The sequence below is a fragment of the Stenella coeruleoalba genome (assembly GCF_951394435.1).
Source record: "Stenella coeruleoalba genome assembly, chromosome: 3".
Taxonomy (NCBI): Eukaryota; Metazoa; Chordata; class Mammalia; order Artiodactyla; family Delphinidae; genus Stenella; species Stenella coeruleoalba.
Genome location: NC_137148.1, coordinates 89928824 through 89949902, shown reverse-complemented (window position 1 = coordinate 89949902; position 21079 = coordinate 89928824).

Below are 21079 nucleotides of genomic sequence, written 5' to 3'. Positions count from 1 at the left end.
TTTAATAACGTGTACATGAGAGAGACATAGAAAAACTAAGTAACCAACATCTTTTTTTTTATTTTTTAGGAGAATCAAACATGTTACCTTTCTTATTATTTTGTTTACTTTTTAAACCAAATTGTTTAAGTGATTTTTTTCTTTAGTTTTTTTAGTATTTAAAATATTTTTCTTTAAATTTTTGAAGAACATATTTAAAACAGGTTATTACTTAAGAGGGTTAAGTGTTTAGAATAGTTCCTGCCAAATAATAAATGCTCAATAAATGATAGCTATTTTAACTACCTATTACCTATTCTATTTGCAACTTATACAATTAAAAAATTAAATTGTTTTAATTCTTTTCCTCTCCCAACACTCCCTCCATTTTTTTTTTTTTTTTTTTTTTTTTAGGAATAACCTGGCTGTTCAGATTCTGGTCACGTTATTAATTTTTTTTGAAATACACTTTTAGAGCAGTTTTAGATTCACAGCAAAATTGAGCAGAAATGGCATTAATTTTTACATAATTTTAATTTTTTCTAAATACTTATTTTAACATTTCTATATTGGTTTTTGCAAGTACATTAAAATTATTTAAAATTAACTTTAGGTTTTATGAATTTTATTTTTTCACATAGTTCAGTCTGAAGATGGATTGCTGATCCTGAGTCTTTTCTCCTTTTTTATTTTCCACTTTTTAAGTATAGTCCAAATCCTGACTTTTGTGTTCTATAGCTTTCTTAGCTGTAAGATATTTAAAACGTTGTCTCTGGTCTTAACTACTAATAGTAATTAACAGTCTTCTTTACTTGTAAATCAAATGGAAGGAGAAAAATGAAGAACAAACAAAGGAAGGTCTTTGCTATTTGAAGAAGGAACCTTGCATTTCTCAAATAATACAACTAAATAATATATGTTGGTTTTCCTCTCCACGTCTTCTCCTCAGCAGTATATTCAATTCAGTAGCACTTTTGTGAGCTCTGTGTAAAAGATATACTAGAATACATCCATATTTGTCCATCTCCACTGTTATTCCCAAGTCCAAGTCATCATCATCTTTCATTTTGATAATCAAACCAGACTGTGCTTTACTGTTAACCTAGTATTTTACCTCACTGAGTGAATAATTTACCTGTGAGGACACCCTTTATTCTGAGTAGAGAAGTAGAGGGCATCTTGATGTATTATGGATCTCTACAATGATAATAAGCATGTTTCCATCCAAGGGAGATATTCTAATATACCTGTCACCTGTGTAATGTCCATCTGAATAGTAATTTTTAGAGTTCATGATGGTTCCTGGAACTCCTAGCCTGCATAATTTTCCCAACTCAGAAACCTTATAGCACTTAGATGATGTTCTATAGTTTAGATCTAGAATATGTTTTTTTAAAAAAATATGGTTTGTATACCAATAATTTTATTACTTTTATTTATTATTACTCCTCATTGTTCAAAGTTCATTTTTCTTCATTATCTCCTTACCCCCCCTTTTTTTTTTTTTGCGGTACGCGGGCCTCTCACTCTCATGGCCTCTCCCGTTGCAGAGCACAAGCTCCGGACGCGCAGGCTCAGCGGCCATGGCTCACGGACCCAGCCGCTCTGTGGCATGTGGGATCTTCCCGGACCGGGGCACGAACCCGTGTCCCCTGCATCGGTAGGCAGACTCTCAACCACTGCGCCACCAGGGAAGCCCTCTCCTTACCCTTTTAAGCCAGTGTTTCCCCTTATGTTATATCCAACTCTAGATTGTCAACCTGTTGAGAACTAGGATAATAATATATTTTATTCCTATATTTTATGCGTTAACCTGAAAATAAATGTTCAACAAGCCTTCTAATTGACTTATTAATAGGGCTAAAATGGAACTCCTGGGAAAAATGGTTCCTTTAAGGATACAAGTAATTATAATTTGAAGTATTTTATATTATTTTGAAAAAGTAGGAGACATATCACACTGGAGCAAATATGTTTGAAAGAGTGAGCGATTAAATCATGATTTCAGTCTTTACAAGGATGAAAAATATTTTCCCAGTGCTTTTGATTAAACTTAATGGGTGGCAACTCATTTAGGTTAACTTGTCTGGAAAACTAAAATAGTCAATTTGATAGTTAAATATATAGACCCTTGTTCTGACATTAATCAATACTGAATAAGCCAGCATTTTCCTCATTACTCTCCTTCAAATTTAAAGAGATTATAATTTTTAAAATAATTTTCACTTTAAGGTCAATTGTTCAGGTTAAATTCATTAGCAATATATATCATGAGGTAGCTGTAATATAGCACTAATGATACTTTGTTATTGAAAAACTTCAGTTCCAGTTATAGTTCAGTCACTTACTAGGTATGTGCATTTAAGTAGTGGACCTATTTACTCAGAGCCTCAGTTTCTTAATATGAAATTGGAATAATTCTGTCTGCCTTATGGATTCCATACAATAATTAAATGCAATAGTGCCTATGATGAAAGCATTTATACACTCAACAACATTTCTAGAAAAAAATAATTCTCTATCTCAAGAGCCAATTTCATTTTAATAATTCCAAATTCTTATTTAGGCTATAAAATAAAAGGTTATGCCCTGAAATGTATTTTCTAAATAAAAACACCTTTCTTCTAACTAAGAAACTTGCTTTCATGTATCCTTTGATGTGCTAGCTAGGTCTTCTGACAATCAACAAGATAAAGTAATTTACTTACAACAAAAGCTATAACAATAGCCTCTTTCTCTGTTCCAGGTAAGGTTGTTGAAAGAGAGCATGTTAGATTTTATAGACAGGTAATAACTTGGTAAAATGTCGGCATCCTATTATATTTGGATAATTGTTTTACATAGAGCGGATTGGGTGCAGCCAGACTAGATGTGGCCATGGAGACAATGACCTCTTGAACCTCTGTTCTGAGCCTCCTGCCCCATCAGTGGTGAATACTCTTTATAAACAATAGCCTAAATATAACATTTGTTATAACAAAAGATAAAAACACAATCACTGCTTGCTGCAGTTCTAGCCACAAAAAGTGGAGTAATGAAAAGGAGAGAAAGAATGTGGTTGATGGGCTCACATCTGTCACATCTTTCATCTCACACTGGCTTTTGTCTAGATGTTAGGATTACTTATGATCATTGTAACCAGGCCATAAGCAGCCTTTCCATGGTTTTTCCCACATATGGCCATTAATATAGCCACTCCTGCATTCTTTTGATTAATGTGGCTTATATAATTAGTGTTAACATGGTATATGGTTTTCTGTCCTACTTTTAACCTATTTGTGGTTAGGAGTGAGTTTCTTGTAAACAGCTTGTACCTGAGTCTTTCTTTTTTAGCCAGTCTGTCAATCTTTACCATTGAATTGGGGTGTTCAGACCATGTACGTTGAATATAGTTGCTGATATTATTTGGTTTAATTACACAATCTTTCTGTTTGTTTTCTATTTATCCTGTCTGTTCTTTGCTCTCTTTTTTTGTTCTTTTTGTGCTTACTTTTGAATTAATTAAACATTTCTATGATTGGTTTTATGTCCTTTGTTGGCTTATTAGCTATTGCTCTTTGTTATTTATGTAGTTGCTACATGAATCATAGTATACATCTTTAGCTTAACAGTCAACTTTTCAGTGCTGTTATAACACTTCACATTAGTATAAGAACAATGTACTTCTATTTATCCTGGCTTCTGTGTTATTTTTGTCATGAATTTTACTTCTACATTGGCTGTAAATCACACACAACACATTATAATTTTTACTGTAAATACTGAATTTACAGTAAAAGAAACAATCACTGTTTGCTGCAGTTCCAGCCATACAGGTGGGATAATGAAAAGAAGCAGAGAATGTGCTAGTGATTTAAATAATATGACAACAAGATTTAACATTTACCCATGCAGCTACAATTTCTGGTACTCTGCATTCCCTTGTATAATCCAGAATTCTCTCTGGCATCCTTTACCTTTTACCTGAAAAACTTCCTTTTACATTTCTTGTGATGCAAAATATTCAAGGCTGCTGGTAATGAATTCTTTAAAGTGTTTAAAGTTTGAAAAAGTATTTATTTTGCCTTAAATTTTGAAAGATATTTTCTGTGGGTAAAGAAATCTTTATTGGTAGGGTTTTGTTTTGGTTTTGTTTTTTGTTTCAATACTTTAAAAATGTTGCTCCACTGTCTTCTGTCTTCTATTATTTTCTGTTTTGCTAATGCTATATAATTATAGGTAAAATTGCTGTCATCATTATGTTTCTCTGTACATACTGCATATTTTTTCTTTGCTTTTAATATTTGTCTCTTTGTCACTGCTCTTCAGTAATTTTATTATTATATGCCTTGGTGAAATTTTATGTTTCTTTGCTTAGGATTTCTTGAGCTTATTGGATCTCTGGATTTGTAGTTTTAAGCAATTTTGGAAAAAATCTAGCCATTATTTCTTTATTTTTTTGTTTCTCCCCTAGTTCCCCTTTTCTCCAGAGACTCCAACAATATGCATATTCAGCCATCTGAAAATTTTCCACAGTGTACTGATGCTGTGTTCATTTTATTTTGTCTTTTTTTCCCTCTGGGTTTCAATTTTAAATTTCTATTGACATATCTTTAAGTTTACTAATCTTTTCTTTCGAAATGTGTATTCTCCCACTAATCCCAGAAAATGACTTTTTCAAATCATTTTACTTTTTACCTCTAGAAGCTTGATTTTGTTGCCAAAAAACCAGGCCTCTGTTCATTGGGGCCAAATAGAAACACAGAGACAGAGATCTGGAGGAGTAGAAAGGAGTAGCTTTATTACTTTGCCAGGCAAAGGGGCCACAGCAGGCTAACGCTCTCCAGACTGTGCCCCCGTTCCTGGGAAATAGGAAGGGGTCTTATAGTTTCAGAGTGGAAAAGGATCAGGGCTGACGTAGTCTTGCATTCTTCTTTCCTCCTGGAGACACTGAGATCATTAGGGCTGGATCAGGTAGTTCTGGAACAGGTTCTGGTGGTCCTAGATCTAGGTTATCACTCCGTGACCTTCTTTCTGGAATGAAGGATGCTCACAAAGGAAAGGAGTGTTAAGGACTGTTGTCTTGGAGAAGTAAACATCAGCTGCATAGTACAACTTTCGCTAGACGACAGTCATTTTCAGAGTGCAATTAAGCAAGAAAGAGAGGGGGAAAAAAACATCTGTAGGAGACCGATTGAATGGGCGGAAAGAATAAGGGTTGAATAAGTGCTAGCATAATGGAGCTGTCTCATCTAGGTCCTGCTACAGCAAATTGGGTCTTTTTTATACCTTTCAGGTTTCTCTGCAGCAGTTCAGTCTTTCCTGCAGCATCTTGAATGTATGGAATATAATTATAATAACTTTCAATGTGCTTGTCTACTAATTCTGTAATCTATGTCATTATTGGATCAGCTTTGATTGATTTTTCTCCTTATAATGGGATATATTTTCTGGCTTGTTTATATGCCTCATAATTTTTTTTTTTTATTTGATGCCAGAAATTGTAAATTTTACCTTGTTGTTAAGTTTTGTTCTGGTACATTGTTAGGTTACTTGGAGTTTGATCCTTTTGGGTCTCAGGTTTCTTTTGTTTTTGGTTTCTGGTTTTTTTTTGCGGTACGTGGGCCTCTCACTGTTGTGGCCTCTCCCGTTGTGGAGCACAGGCTCCGGACGCACAGGCTCAGCAGCCATGGCTCACGGGCCCAGCCGCTCTGCGGCATGTGGGATCTTTCCGGACCGGGGCACGAACCCGTGTCCCCTGCATCAGCAGGCAGACTCTCAACCACTGCACCACCAGGGAAGCCCCTGGGTCTCAGTTTTAAGCTTTATTAGGCAAGACAAGGGCTGCATTTAACCTGGGGTTAAATTTAACCTGAGGCAAGATTCTTATAAGTGCTCTATCTGATGCTCATGAAATATGAGAGTTTTCCATTTCTGTCCAGTATGAGCACCAAGGATTGTTTTCTCTAATTTTTTTCCAGTAGTTCTTTTTCCAGTCCCTGATGATACCCTCAAATGTGTGTGCTGCTCAGTACTTACCTAAATGGGGCCTCTGGAGATTTCCAGAGTTTCCTCTCTATTAAGCTCTCTCCTCTCTGGTATCTTGCCCTGCAGACCCTAACAGCTTTGGCCTTCATGGACATCTAGCTCCATCTCCTCAGTTCAGCAAACCACTAAGTCATGTCTGGATTCTCACTCCCTAACCACACGTTGATGATTTTCTCTGGGCAGCAAGTTATGACAGTTGGACCTCATCTGTTTCCTATCTTTGGAGGTGACTGTCCATCATAGTTTGATGTGCATGTTTTAAAAATATCTATCTATCTATCTATAGATATAGATATACTTTTTTTCCTGTTTTAAAAAACAATTTTTCAGACAGGAGCATAGTGAAGGCCCGTTACTTCACCTTGCCTAGAAGCTGTTGTTCTTATTAAAAACTACAGTCTATAAAGAGTGGAAGTTTGTGAATGATGCCATGAGTATCAAAATTTTTCTTCTCTATGGATATCAATGGATCCAACCCAGTTATTGAAAAAAGAAGAAAAAAGATAGCATTTCTTCACTGCACTGTGTAGTCACCTTTGTCGTAAATCAAATAACTGATTATAGGTGGGTCTTCTTCTGGACTGTGTTTTGTTCCGTTGGTCTACTTCAGTATCTTTAACTGATCCTCTTAATTTCTGTAACTGTATAATAAATCTTGATTAAAAGATTTATTCTTCTACTTCAGGATTGCCTTAAAGCTCTTCAGGTCCTTTTAATTTTCATACAAACCTTAGCATCAGTTTAGGAATGTTGAATATAGGAATTAATTTGAGAATGAGCATAGTATATTCCCGAATTTACTGAGATGTTCCTTAATTTCTGATAATATTCAGTATAGAAGCCTTAAATATTTTTTATTGGCATTACTGCTAGACATTTGATTTTTTTGATGTTTGTAAATGGTATTTTTTCAAAGTTTCATTTGCTATTTATTTGCTGTTATTATAAAGAAATGGCAGTGCTTTTGTACATTAACTGTGTATACAGTAGCCTAGTTAAATATAGATATTAAGTCTAAACATTAATCTGTGAATATCTTTATCTTCTATGTATAAAAGCCACTGAGGAGTTCCTTGGTGGCCCAGTGGTTAGGACTCGGCGCTTTCACTACTGTGGGCCCAGGTTCAGTTCCTGGTAGGGGAACTAAGATCCCTCAAGCTGTGAAGTGCAGCCAAAAAAATAAAAAGTCATTAAGGATAATACTGCTTTTTTCCTTTCCTCTGTCCCAGCACTTATGGTTTTTATGTACTTGTCTCTTCTCATTACACTGGCTAGGACCTCCAGTTTATAGTTGAATAGAAGTGATGATAGTGTGCATTTCCTGAATCATTCTCAGTTCCATGGATAAAAGGTTTCAATACATCACCATTAAGTGTAATACTGGCTGCAGGTTTAAAAAAATCATCTTTATCAAGTTAAGAAGTAACTCCTATTCCTAATTTACTAAGATTTTTTTTACTGTGATAGGATCTTGGGTTTTATCAAATATGTTAATGCATGTATCAAAAGAATCATATGGTTTTCTTTTTTCTGTTAAATTGGAAAATTATTCAATACATTGCTTGACTTCTGACCAATCAAACTTGTATATTCCTGATATTATACCCATATGACCATGATATATTATGGTTCTTATATATCACTCAAATAGGTTTGCTAATGTTTCACTGGCATTATTACATCCTTGTTCATAAGGAATATTTTAAATTTTTAGTCTTTATTTTTTACATTAATATTTAAAGCTACATATTTATTTAAGGCAATAATTTGTTACAGGTTCAGTTGTATCTCCCCAAAATTAATATGTTGAAGTCCTAACCCTTAGTACCTCAGAATGTGACCTTATTTAACAATAGGGATATTGCAGATGGAATTAGGATGAGTTCATACTGGAGTAGAGTGGGCCCCTAATCCAGTATAGCTAATGTTCTTAGAAAAAGGGAGAATTTGGACACAGGTATGCACACATGGAGAATGCCATGTGAAGATAAAGGCAACTATCAGGGTGATGTAGCCAAATCCAAGGAATGCCAAAGATTGCCAGAAAACCACTAGAAGCTTGGAAAGAAGCATGGAACGTATTTCTCCCCCGTACCCCTCAGAAGAAAGCAATCCCACTGACACCTTAATCTTGCCTTCTAACCTCCCAAACTGTGAGACAATAAACTTATATCATTGAAACCACTCAGATGGCTTTTTACAGCAACCCTAGCAAACGAATAGAGATCTTATTTGAAGATTTTTATCTTTTGTTTTCACCAGTTTTAATAAGATATGCCTGTGTATTGCTTTCTTTGCAGTTGTCTTATTTTTTGTTTGCAAGCTTTTTGAAATATTTCATGAGGTTTGGAACTGAGGCCTTTCATAGTTTTGAAACCAGGCTGCAAATGCTGCTTTGATTTTCTGGGCTGTTAGTGCATTAGCTTCCCAGGCTACATAGCTTTGGAATTTGGCAATACCTCTGGAGAAAAACTGGCTGGATTTTGAAGATTTCGGTTTTATCTCTCCAGCCTTAGAAGACCACCAAAAGTTCTCCTAGTTTTTCTGCCCTCCACCAGTAGGCTTCTACCCAGGCAAAACCTAGATCTTTAGTCTCTACATCTGTGCTCAGATGCCAAATTACCTGAAGAAATAGTATATAGGAAACATCAGGCTGCCTCCCTACTTTCCTCTTCTTTCTTATCCAGTCTTCATTGTTTTAGCAGCACTATGATACCTTTAGCTAGGTGAATGAATTAAGCTTGTTTTCTCCATTTTCATGGTGGGAATATTGTTCTGTCACCCACCTTCTTTAACTGTTTTTCTAGTTATAAACATAATACATATTTTTCATAAAAACTGGGAAAAAGAAATATGCCATCAATTATCCCTATTCCCATCAACTTTAAATAATCATTATTAGTGCTTTAGTATGTTCCCTTCCAGAGCTATTTTTTGGAGGTAGTTTATCTAGTACAGACAGACACACATACCATACTTTTGTCAACTAAGTTATCACTGTTGCCCTACAAACTTCAAAACCTAGAAATAAGTACATATTAATGGATAAGGAGAGAGATTATACATACCTAAATAACCCCATTCAATCAAGTTATTTAAGTCTACTGAGTGAATAAACTCATCTAAAGTAAGGATGTGTACCTCTTAATCCCCTATCCCTATATTGAGAGGTACAAACTATTAGGTATAAAATAAGCTACAAGGATATATTATACAACATGGGGATTATAGCCAATATTTTATAATAACTATAAATGGAGTATAATCTTTAAAAATTGTGAATCACTGTATTGTACACCTATAACATATAATATTGTAAATCAACTATACTTCAATTAAAAAAAAAGAATGTGTAAATTCAGGAGGCCAATCAGCAGTGGAAGCAGAGAAAAGTGAGCACTGAAGAAATCAACTGCCATCTAGTTTCCTTTGCTCTGATCTTTTGCTCATATACATACTTAAAAAAACTGATACTCTGTGTGGAATTGCCAAAAGGAGAGATTATGTTGCTAAATTAGTTCTATTTCTAAATCAATATCTTGGCATTCTGTTTTTGCCAAGATATTGGCAAAATTCAGTTTATATGAGTCTATCTGAGAGAGTGATCTGCTTTCCTGCGTTGTTGTAACTTGCTCTGTCTCAGAAGTACTGAGGTAATAAAATTGTGGGAATCCACCAGGGGAGCTATTGGCTTTTCTCAGGCAACACCCAATCTCTCCACAAATGGCTTTCTATTCAAATAGCAGTATTCACTTAGCAAATAAATATTTTTACTCTACATAATTGAGATTATTTTGTATATATAATTTTGTAATCTGCTTTTTTCAGTTATTTCTATAATGTGAAGTTTTTTCCAACTCATCAGATCCCTCTAGAATGAAAATGTCATGAGAGGAGGGATTTTTCTCTCTTGTTCTTTGCTGCATTGCATTACTAGAGCAGAAGCTGATGCATGGTAGATACTCAGTAAATATTGGGGAAATATGTCAATAAGTGAACTATTATTTTTGTAACCAGTAAATAGTATTGTGTACCATATTGCGTATAGGAGTCATAGCTCATTTAATCAATTCTCTGTTATTGGTCATTTAGTTAATTTCCAAATGTTTTACTTTTATTAATAGTGCAGTAATGAGTGAATTTGTAGATACATAGTTGGGCACATTTTATTATTTATTTAGTTCAAGTTCCTAAATTAATGGTTGTGTATATGTGTTAAATCTTTGGAATTGTCAGATTGCTAAAGCAAAATTTTAAATGTTTGTTTATATACCAAAATACTGAGATGATAGCATTAATAGCAAATTAAAATTGAAGTCTTCATTAAATAAATGGTACACTAGGGAGGATAAGAAAATAATATTCTGGTACATTCAGACCCCTATACTGAAACGGAACCCATCTAAAATATTAGGCACCCTGACTTCAGTGCTGGTAAAGGGACTGGGCTCCAGACTACCCTTTCATGGATTCTGCCTTATCATATGATGTTAACCACCAATCTTAGACGACACTGATGGAATGGCTTAAAAAGTTGAATGCGACAGCTTTGTCAGGTGGAGGTCCCAGTGACAAATAGAAAGCTGGACATGACCACAGCTCTGAGGAACTTCCAGTTTGATGCCTCACTGATATATTTTATTAAGACAGCTTCCCAAGCAAGCTGATCTTCTTGACCTGGTTTTTCCTGTCTTTGTTTATTAGCATATTCATTTGACAGTGTGCTAAATGCAGTCGCAGAAAGAAAAGACAGCCTTTCACTCTGTATCTACATGAAAATCTTTGGCTTTTGGTAGTGCTTTTCTTGTGTGATTTGTTAGATAGCCTCTATTTTCTTCAGGAAAATTGTCTGTTTGTAAGGATGTACTGACTTAGGGAAGCCCGTCCCAGGCTTTCCAGCGCTTCCTGTGTGAGCATTACCAGGACAGGCGTTAGCATGCTCTGCTTTTGATTTATTGTCTCAAGGTCCTTGGCAAACATTTGGAATTTAGTTATCTTGGAAGCAAGGAATTTTATAGTAGGTTCATGATATATAAGATACAGTTAGTTCATGGCATATGTAAGTTTGACTCCCAGGTATTTCCAAATGCTATGGTGATTCGGGTGATCTGTTATTTCTTTTGTTCAGTTATTTTTTATATGCAGTGATTTCTCTTGTTATATAAAAATGATGGGGTTTTTTTTGATGTTTTTAAATATGAGAATTGTATATTCTCTGACTGATGCTTTGTGGTACACCTGAATACATTTGAGCTTAAAGGTCATCCCATATACTAATAGGGCTAGACTCCCAGGCATCCATTTACACTTGTGGCATCCTTCCATTTGCAACCACCTACCAATTAATGGCATTTTGAGCAAACTGGCAGCGGATGTCCTGATCTCAGACTTGTCTGGTCACTTGATGGCTCACCCAGCCTTGCAGTTTTTCGCTTGCTCTCCTCTGCCTGGCTCCTTTATTCTTCAGCCAGCATCGACATAGTCCCAAGTTGCTGACTCAAGCGATGAGTAGTGAGACAGCTTGTTTAGTAGAAACAACATTACAAGGCTATATTTCTTGTGTAGCTTTTGTTCATTTTTCACTTGTTTGATAAATACTTATTGAGCATCTACAATTCATCAGGCCCTGTACACTGCTGAGAGTGATTGAACAGGCAAGTCCCTCCTCTATGGCTCTTTTAATGGGGGAATAAAAATATCCATATTATCATAAGTCAATGTGTGGTAAGTTCTAGGAAGGAAGTTCAAATAATGTCCTGAAAAATTAGGCATACTGTGGCTTCCTTCCTTATGTAGGGTGGTCAGGAAAGGCTTCTCAGAGGAGGTAACATTTGAGCTAAGGCCTGGATGATGAAAAGAGACAGCCATGTGAGTCCCTGGAGAATGACTGTTTCTGATAGCAAGCACACAGGGCCTCAGATGAGGACTGATCAGCCTGGGCTGTGTAGGGGCAGAAGCAAGGCCAGAGTGACTGGAGAACACAGAGGCAGGGAGATCAGGTGGGAGGGAAGGACTGTAGAGCAGGTGAAATGCAGCAGTGGAGTAGGGAAGGAGTAGTGGAGTTAGAGAGTTTTGAAGGTAGGACTAACAGTACACACTAATGAACTGGGGATGCAGAAAAGGTGGGGAAGAAAGGTCATAGGAATAAGCTGCATGTGTTTGACCTCAGCAACAGGAAGAATTTTGTCATTTAACTAAAATAAGAATGGTTTGGAATGAGATCAAGGGAAAAGATAGGACTAAATGGGCAAAAAATAATATACTTGTGACATACAAGGTTTAAGATATCTAATAAACATTCAATTATGATATGCAGAGTAGTGTGTGTGTGTGTGTGTGTGTGTGTGTGTGTGTGTGTGTGTGTGTGAAGTGGCAAAGTAACCTTAAAGATAAAATTTTAAAGTATTTAAAAAATGGTTTGAGCAAAAGTAATGATTTATTTGTAACATTCTTGGAATAAATGTTTAGCATCCTAATGCAAGTATTTTGGGGGTTAACTTTTTGTTTTGATACAATTTCAAATATAAGAAAATCTGCAAGAGTAGTACAAAGGGCACCCATATACCCTTTTCGCAGAATCACAAATTATTAGCATTTTGCTGTGTTTACTTTATCATTCAGTCCCTATCTATTTATTTACCTATCCATCAATCTATTCACATAGATGAGCACTCATATTATGTGTGTATGTTGCACATACATTTTTACTAAACTAAATGCATTTGAGAGTGCACTTCTGGCATCATGCCCCTTTATCCCTAAATGCTTCAGTGTATTTCCTGAAACAAGAACATTCTCTTATATAAACATAGAACAATTATCAAAATCAGGAAATTAAAACTGATATAACCCTATTTCATAATTTGTAGTTCATATTCAAATTTTTCCAATTGTCCTGATAATTCTTTTATAGCTATTTTTCCCCTAGGTCCAGGATCCAGTCCAGGATCACATGCTGCATTTTGATTCATGTCTCTTTTGTCTCATTTAGTCTGGAACCATTCTTTGTTTCTTTATCTTAACTTTTTTACAGACTACACAAAATTACATTGTGGAAAAACCAAACTCAACCTAAGTTTAATTTTTACTCATGATTAGCTTCAGGTTATTTATCTTCAGCAAGAATAGCACAGAAGTGATGTGTCCTTCTCACTGTATCACATCAAGGATGATATTAATTTATTCAATTATTGGTGATTTTAATTTTCATCTCCTGGTTAAGGGAGTGTCTAATAGATTCCTCTACCAGAGAGTTACTCTACATTCCATTAGTAATTATTTAATTTATGGGAAAACATTTTGATACTATGTAAATGTCTTGTTTCCTATGAAACCTTTACCCACTAGTTTTAGTATCCATTGATATTTCTTGCCTAACTACCATGGTTGCAAAATTGTGATTTTCTACCTCTATCATTTCTACTGCATTTATGAATCAGCATTCCTCCAAAAATGTCTTCCCTCCAACCTTGTTTACTTATTTATTTATTTAATTTTTCATTTACTTATTTGTATTACTATGGTTTCATTTATTATATTTTTTCAAAAATTTTATTCAGTTTTAATCTGTTATTCTCATTACTTGGTCCCACGTATTGCCAATGGGAGCCCTTTCAGTTAGGCTCCTATATCATTTTGATACATCCCAATTTTTAAAAAATGGTTCCATACTTTCTGGAACAAAATGCTCTCATCTTAGATCTTTCCTGCCCCAATTCTGAATTCAGCTATTTATTCAAGGAAACTTGGTTTCTTTTAGTGGAAAATTGTCTTTAGAAACCATTAAGAAAACAAGGGCTCTTGGTATCTTACCAAGGCAAGTACTTTGAAAAATACTTGGGAGTCCAATTTCATAGCTACTTATTTTTAATATCAATGGCCAGTAGGTATGAGCTGGTAATATTTTTAATTCACTAACATTAGATAAAAAGCAGGACTTATTCCTAAGATTTTAAAATCCTTTGATTTTGTATTTTTAAGATCAAACTCAGTGCTATGTATTTCGAAGTTTTTTGCACCTTTTGACCTTAAGAGACGTCAACCTGCTAATGGATCAGAGAATAAAAAGCTTTAGTGCCAATAAGAGTTGGCTATGTAGTCTAAAGAGAGTTCTACTTTGCCTAGCATCAGGAGGCAAGAAATGCTACTGATACACTTGAGAGTAGGAGAAAGTTGATATTTCCAAGGCCATAGCATAAAGCGTGGTCTTTAATATCTATGTTTGCTACAGGGAAGTATGTAAATAAAATAACAAGACTGGAAAAGAAATGTGCCTAGATCAATTTCTGCAAATGCCATCAAGTGGTTCTGTCTACTCAAAGATGCCTGAAGATCATCCCCCAAATTAATTCTTATTACTCTCACAGAGAGATTCATTTTGATTTGTTGCAAAACATAAGACTGAAAGTAAGGGTGAAAAAATAACTCAGTAGAATATAACTGTACTGTTTCACATTACATGTAACTTTATGCAAGTCAGTTTAGCAAATGTTTATTTAGAATCTTTTATGTACAAGACTTCTAACCAAGCCAGTACAATAAGGTTATGTTTTAAGATCCAGAGCATGCCATCTCTCCTAACTGCTCCAAACATATAGGAGGGATATAAAAATACTTTTCAAAATTTATAGTCATACAAAAAAATCAAGAAAAGCATACTCATAAATCAAAACCACAAAAGAAATGAACAGAAGTGAGTGAGGCTCAGCATGGTAGAGACTTCCATGGGTTCGGTGGCACTGGGGGTGTCAGGAAATAAAAGCATCCCACATAAGTTGGGGGGTCATATCCAGGCTCACTGCCACAACATTGTAATATGAATTGTGAAATGTTACTTTCATGAAGAGTTTCTATAGAACTGGCATTATTTCTTCCTTAAAGGTTTGGGAGAATTAATTATCAAATTCATTGGGCTTGGTATTTTCTTTCTTGGAAGAAATTTAGCTGTGAATTCAATTCCTTTATATTGATTAGAGTAGTCATATTATACTTATTTCTTTTTGAGTGAACTTTGATAGTTTTTACCTTCAGAGAATTTGCCTGTTGCATCTAACCTGTTGGATTTATGGTCACTACATTGTTTGTAATACTTTATTATTATCTATTTAATGTTGTAGGATCCATAATGATGTTTCCCTTTTCATTCTGATGTTACCAATTTGTATCTTCCATTTTTTTGTTTTAGTTTTTGTTTGGTGAGTCTGATTAGAGGTTTATCATTTTTATTGATCTTTGCAAAGAACACGCATTTGGTTTCCATTTACTCATGTTATTTACAGTTTCAATTTCATTGATTATTGTGCCTATACTTATTATACTTTCTTTTACCTCTTAATTTGCTTTTAATTTGGGTTTAATTTGCTTTTCTTTTATCAGTTTCTTAAAGTGAAAGCTTAGCTCATCAATTTGAGACACTTTTTGCTTTCTGATGTATACATTTAATGTTATACATTTCCCTCTAAGCACTGCTTTAACTGCATTCTACACATTTTTTTGTTTTGTTTGTTTTCAATTTAAAATATTTTCTATTTTCCCATGTGACTTCCTCTTTGACTCATGGGTTATTTAGAAGTGTATAGTTTAATTCCAAGTATTTGGAGATTTTCCAGGTATCTTTGTTACTGTTTTCTAATTTAAGGGTGTTTTTTAAATAGTCTTAGAATAAATTTTTTATGATTTTTATTATTTTAAATATGTTAATTATATAAAGTTGGTTGATAGTGCTGTTGCAGGCTTTGATATCCTTATTGATTTTCTGTCTACCTGTTATAACAATTGCTGAAAGAGAATTGTTGAAGTATCCAAGTATTATGGATACTTCAAGTCCAAATTATGGATTTGTCTATTTCTCTTTTCAGTTCCATTATTTTTTGCTACATGTATTTTCAAGTACAGTTTTTAGCTCCACACACATTCAGGATTGTTTTTTATTCTTAGTGAATCGATTTTTTTCATCATTTTGTAATGTTATTTTTAACCCTGGTAATATTCCTTGTTCTGAAGTCTATGTCACACTGCCTAAGGTGTTTATGTTTTATAACATTGGCCTTTATTTCTTGGCTTATGGAATTAAAACTGAGCCTTGGTTGTTATAAAGTGAAATGATAAAAGAATTGAGCAGGCTGACTATGCTGAATAGCTCAGATAAGGAAACCAAGGCTTAGTGAGTTCAGACAAGGAAATAGAGGCTCAGATGAGAGGCTCAGATGAGGAAACTGAAGCCCCAAGAGGCTGTATGACATTCAGCTAGTTAGTGGCAAAGCCAGGGCTAATATCCTTACTCTGGGTAATCTTTAGTCCCACCCAAACTGAAAGCATTCTGCCAATGAATTTGCCCTGAATGAACTCCTTACAATCTAATAGTTCTAAAGTTATACAGTAGAGATACAAAGTCAGGTACCTTATTCCTGAGGTCCTCAGAATGGGGAATCCACTTCTCTTTGGTAAGAAATTATAGGGAACACCTCACTGTGCTGCAGGAAACTGGATCAAAAGAAGTTGTAAAGTTATTTTCCACATTCTCTTTCTAAGATGAAATTGTTGATAAGGCATAGCATTTTCTCATGACGTCAATGAAGCAATCACTTTGTGATAGCAATGCGACCCTCAAACTCAGCTCCAGTTTTTGGCACAGTGGCTTCATGGATTAGCTATTACTTTTTGGTTTTCCAGGTGTTTCACTAAAAAACTGTCTATTAAGCACCTCACACATTGAAAAGAGTATATGAATGAATTCAGGTACAATACTTTCCATTCTGTTTGAAAATGATCACTGCCCTTTATCACTTTTGCAGGAGAGATTATGGTTGACAAGTGTAGTTGGCATAAAGTCATTAGTAGATTGCTTTTTAATTTGTTCTTCCACTGTTGTCTTTCCTCCAAAACTGATTAATACAGAAAATAAAAACACTACGCTATATATTAGGAAATTCCTTTGTTGAAATAGCATTTTATCTCCTGCCCTTTCTTCCATTTCCTCTTACTCAAAATACTACAGGAATCTTGAGATTTTTATAGCTGTCCCTTTTAAGATACAGTTTCAGAATCTTCTCAGAGAAGATTTGATGGAATCTATTTTCAGTCTCAGTAGGAGAATCCTAATTTACATCTCGTGGGCTGTCATGGCCTAAATTGATCTACACTGACCTGGTTTATTTTAAATCAATTCAAGGATTTTTTCTGTGTGCACACAGAACCAACGACTACCTGTGCTTCAGATACTGCAAAATCAATACCAAGGAAATTTAAGCAATCTGGATGGGTTCTTCAAATAAAAGTGTACTCTGTGTTGTACTGTTCAAAATTGAGAGGGGCACTGAGGTGAAACTGTGAAGCTGGAAGAGTTTAACCAACCAACTAGTCAAAAATTGCATCAGTTGTCTGTGATGCAAAATACATTTTGTCCCATCTAATGTCTAATAATTACTCTTTTTTTACCATCTGAAGTGATTGCCAAAAATCAATTCATTTTATTGTATTTGTACATACAATAAAATGTAACATTTCATTGTATTTCTTTTGATTATATGAAATATTTTTGTGGCAAGATGGACAATTGTTATTTTACTACAATTGTAAAGGTCGTAGCAGGTTATTTCTTAAAGCCAAGATTCTGTAGCCAGCTTTACTTTAGAAGTGAGATGTGAAAAAAAAGCAATCTAAACTGAAATAAGGGTCTGTGGTAGCTAGCTGGGCGGGAGTCCGGGAAAAAGTCTGGACCTAAGAGGCAAGAAAACCATTGTTTCAGGGTGCGTGAGGAGAGGAGATTCAGAGCACCGTCTAAATGAGCTCCAGAGATGGGCACGAGCCGCGGCTATCAGTGCGGACCCCAGAGACGGCATGAAACCTTAAGCCTGCTGCTGAAGCCACCAGGAAGCCTGTGTCAAGCACAGGTCACTATCCACACCTCCCCTCCTGGGAGCCTATGCAGCCCGCCGCTAGTCCAGGGTCCCGTGATCCAGGGACAACTTCCCTGGGAGAACACATGGCGCGCCTCAGGCTGCTGCAATGTCATGCCGGCCTCTGCCACCGCAGGCTCGCCCCACATCCGTACCCCTCCCTCCCCCGGCCTGAGTGAGCCAGAGCCCCCTAATCAGCCGCTCCTTTAACCCCATCCTGTCTGAGCGAAGAACAGATGCACTCAGGCGACCTACACGTAGAGGCGGGGTCAAATCCAAAGCTGAACCCCAGGAGCTGTGTGAACAAAGAAGAGAAAGGGAAATCTCTCCCAGCAGCCTCAGGAGCAGCGGATTAAATCTCCACAATCAACTTGATGTACCCTGCATCTGTGGAATACCTGAATAGACAATGAATCATCCCAAAATTGAGGTGGTGGACTTTGGAAGCAATGATATATATATATTTTTCCTTTTTCTCTTTTTGTGAGTGTGTATGTGTATGCTTCTTTGTGTGATTTTGTCTGTATAGCTTTGTTTTTAACATCTGTCCTAGGGTTCTGTCTGTCCGTTTTTTTTGTTGTTGTTGTTTTAGTATAGCTTTTAGCGCTTGTTATCATTGGTGGATTTGGTTTTGGTTGCTCTTTTCTTTCTTTTTTTTTCTTATTTTTATTACTTAAAATTTTTTTATTTTTAATAGTTATTTTTTATTTTAATAACTTTATTTTTTTCTTTCATCTTTTCTCCCTTTTCTTCTGAGCCATTTGGATGGCAGGGTCTTGGTGCTCCAGCTGGGTATCAGGCCTGTGCCTCTGAGGTGGGAGAGCTAAGTTCAGGACATTGGTCCACCAGAGACCTCCTGGCTCCACATAATATCAAGCGGCAAAGGATCTCGCCCAGAGATCTCCATCTCAATGCTAAGACCCAGCTCCACTCAACGACCAGCAAGCTACAGTGCTGGACACCCTATGCCAAACAACTAGCAAGACAGGAGCACAACCCCACCCATTAGCACAGAGGTGGCCTAAAATCATAATAAGGTCACAGATACCCCAAAACACACCACCAGATGTGGTCCTGCCCACCAGAAAGACAAGATCCAGCCTCATCCACCAGAACACAGGCACCAGTCCCCTCCACCAGGAAGCCTACACAACCCACTGAACCAGCCTTAGCCACTGGGGGCAGACACCAAAAACAACAGGAACTACGAACCTGCAGCCTGAGAAAAGGAGACCCCAAACACAGTAAGTTAAGCAAAATGAGAAGACAGAGAAACACACAGTAATGAAGGAGCAAGATAAAAACCAACCAGACCAAACAAATGAAGAGGAAATAGGCAGTCTACCTGAAAAAGAACTCAGAGTAATGATAGTAAAGATGATCCAAAATCTTGTGAATAGCATGGAGAAAATACAAGAAACGTTTAACAAGGACCTAGAAGAACTAAAGAGCTAACAAACAATGATGAACGACACAATAAATGAAATTTAAAATTCTCTAGAAGGAATCAATAGCAGAATAACTGAAGCAGAACAGATAAGTGACCTGGAAGATAAAACAGTGGAAATAACTACTGCAGAGCAGAATAAAGAAGAAAGAATGAAAAGAATTGAGGACCATTGAAGAGTCCTCTGGGACAACATTAAACACACTAACATTCGAATTATAGGGGTCCCAGAAGAAGAAAAGGAAAAGAAAGGGACTGAGAAAATATTTGAAGAGATTAGAGTTGAAAACTTCCCTAATATGGGAAAGGAAATAGTCAATCAAGTCCAGGAAGTGCAGAGAGTCTCATACAGGATAAATCCAAGGAGAAACATGCCAAGACACATATTAATCAAACTATCAAAAATTAAATGCAAAGAAAAAATGTTAAAAGCAGCAAGGGAAAAACAACAAATAACATACAAGGGAATCCCCATAAGGTTAACAGCTGATCTTTCAGCAGAAACTCTGCAAGCCAGAAGGGAGTGGCAAGACATATTTAAAGTGATGAAAGAGAAAAACCTACAACCAATATTACTCTACCCAGTAAGGATCTCATTGAGATTCAAAAGAGAAATTAAAACCTTTACAGACAAGCAAAAGCTAAGAGAATTCAGCACCACCAAACCAGCTTTACAACAAATGCTAAACGTCTCTAGGCAGGAAACACAAGAGAAGGAAAAGGGTCTGTGGTACTTTAATTTGCTAGAACATGCTGTGCTATTTAGCCAGATTCAACAAAAATAGCAGTTGGAACTTCTCTCAGTATTTTAGCACTTACTTGTAAACAAATTTTCTCTTAAGTAGACTGCTGAACTATAGATAATGATTATATATCTCATTGTATTTCAAAAAAGATCTCATACTTGGAAATATATTACATTATTGGGCTTTTAAAATACCAAATGTGCAATAAATGCTGTTCATAAATACTTATTAAATATTAATAATAAACACTATAAGGAATGTAAAGGGATATAAGAGTTCCTAGAAGGGAAAGAAACTTCATGCTGGAAAAAATTAGGAGATGTTTAATTGATAGGAAGTCACTTAAGTTAGGCCTTAAGGAGGAAATAGATTTTGAACATGGGAAAAAAATTCTATGTGAAAAGAACAGTATAAACAAATCATAGAAGCAGAGAATTATGGGAATGTTTGAAAATAGTGATTAGAAGATTTAGGCACTGAATGAGGAAAAAGTGAAAGATGAGGTAAAATATGATTGCTATGGCCAGATAATTGTCACCCTTGCAACCCCCCGAACTTTCCTTTTTAAACTATGAGGAACCATCAAAGTTTTAGGGCTATTGAAACACATCATAAAATAACAGGATTTATTAATAAAAGCAACATCTAAAAGGCATATTTTCAGGGTGTATTTAGCTTCAGGAAAATATGCTGTGTTCTGGAGATAAAATAAAGGGGAGTATTCCTTGCTCTCAAGGAATTTTGAGTTTAAAGGAAGAGGTAGATGCACAAACAAAAAACATGAATTATAGGTTGACAGATACAGGGTACTAAGGAAGCAGAGGAGAAAATGATATCATAGGGCAACTCTAGTTCCAAAAACAGATAAATCTAGAATTATCAGTGGCTTAACACAGCAAGTATTTATTTCTTGTTCCATCAGAGCCAGATATAGTGGTCCTTTTCCGATGGCCTACTGTGTGGTCATTCAGGACCTACCTAGG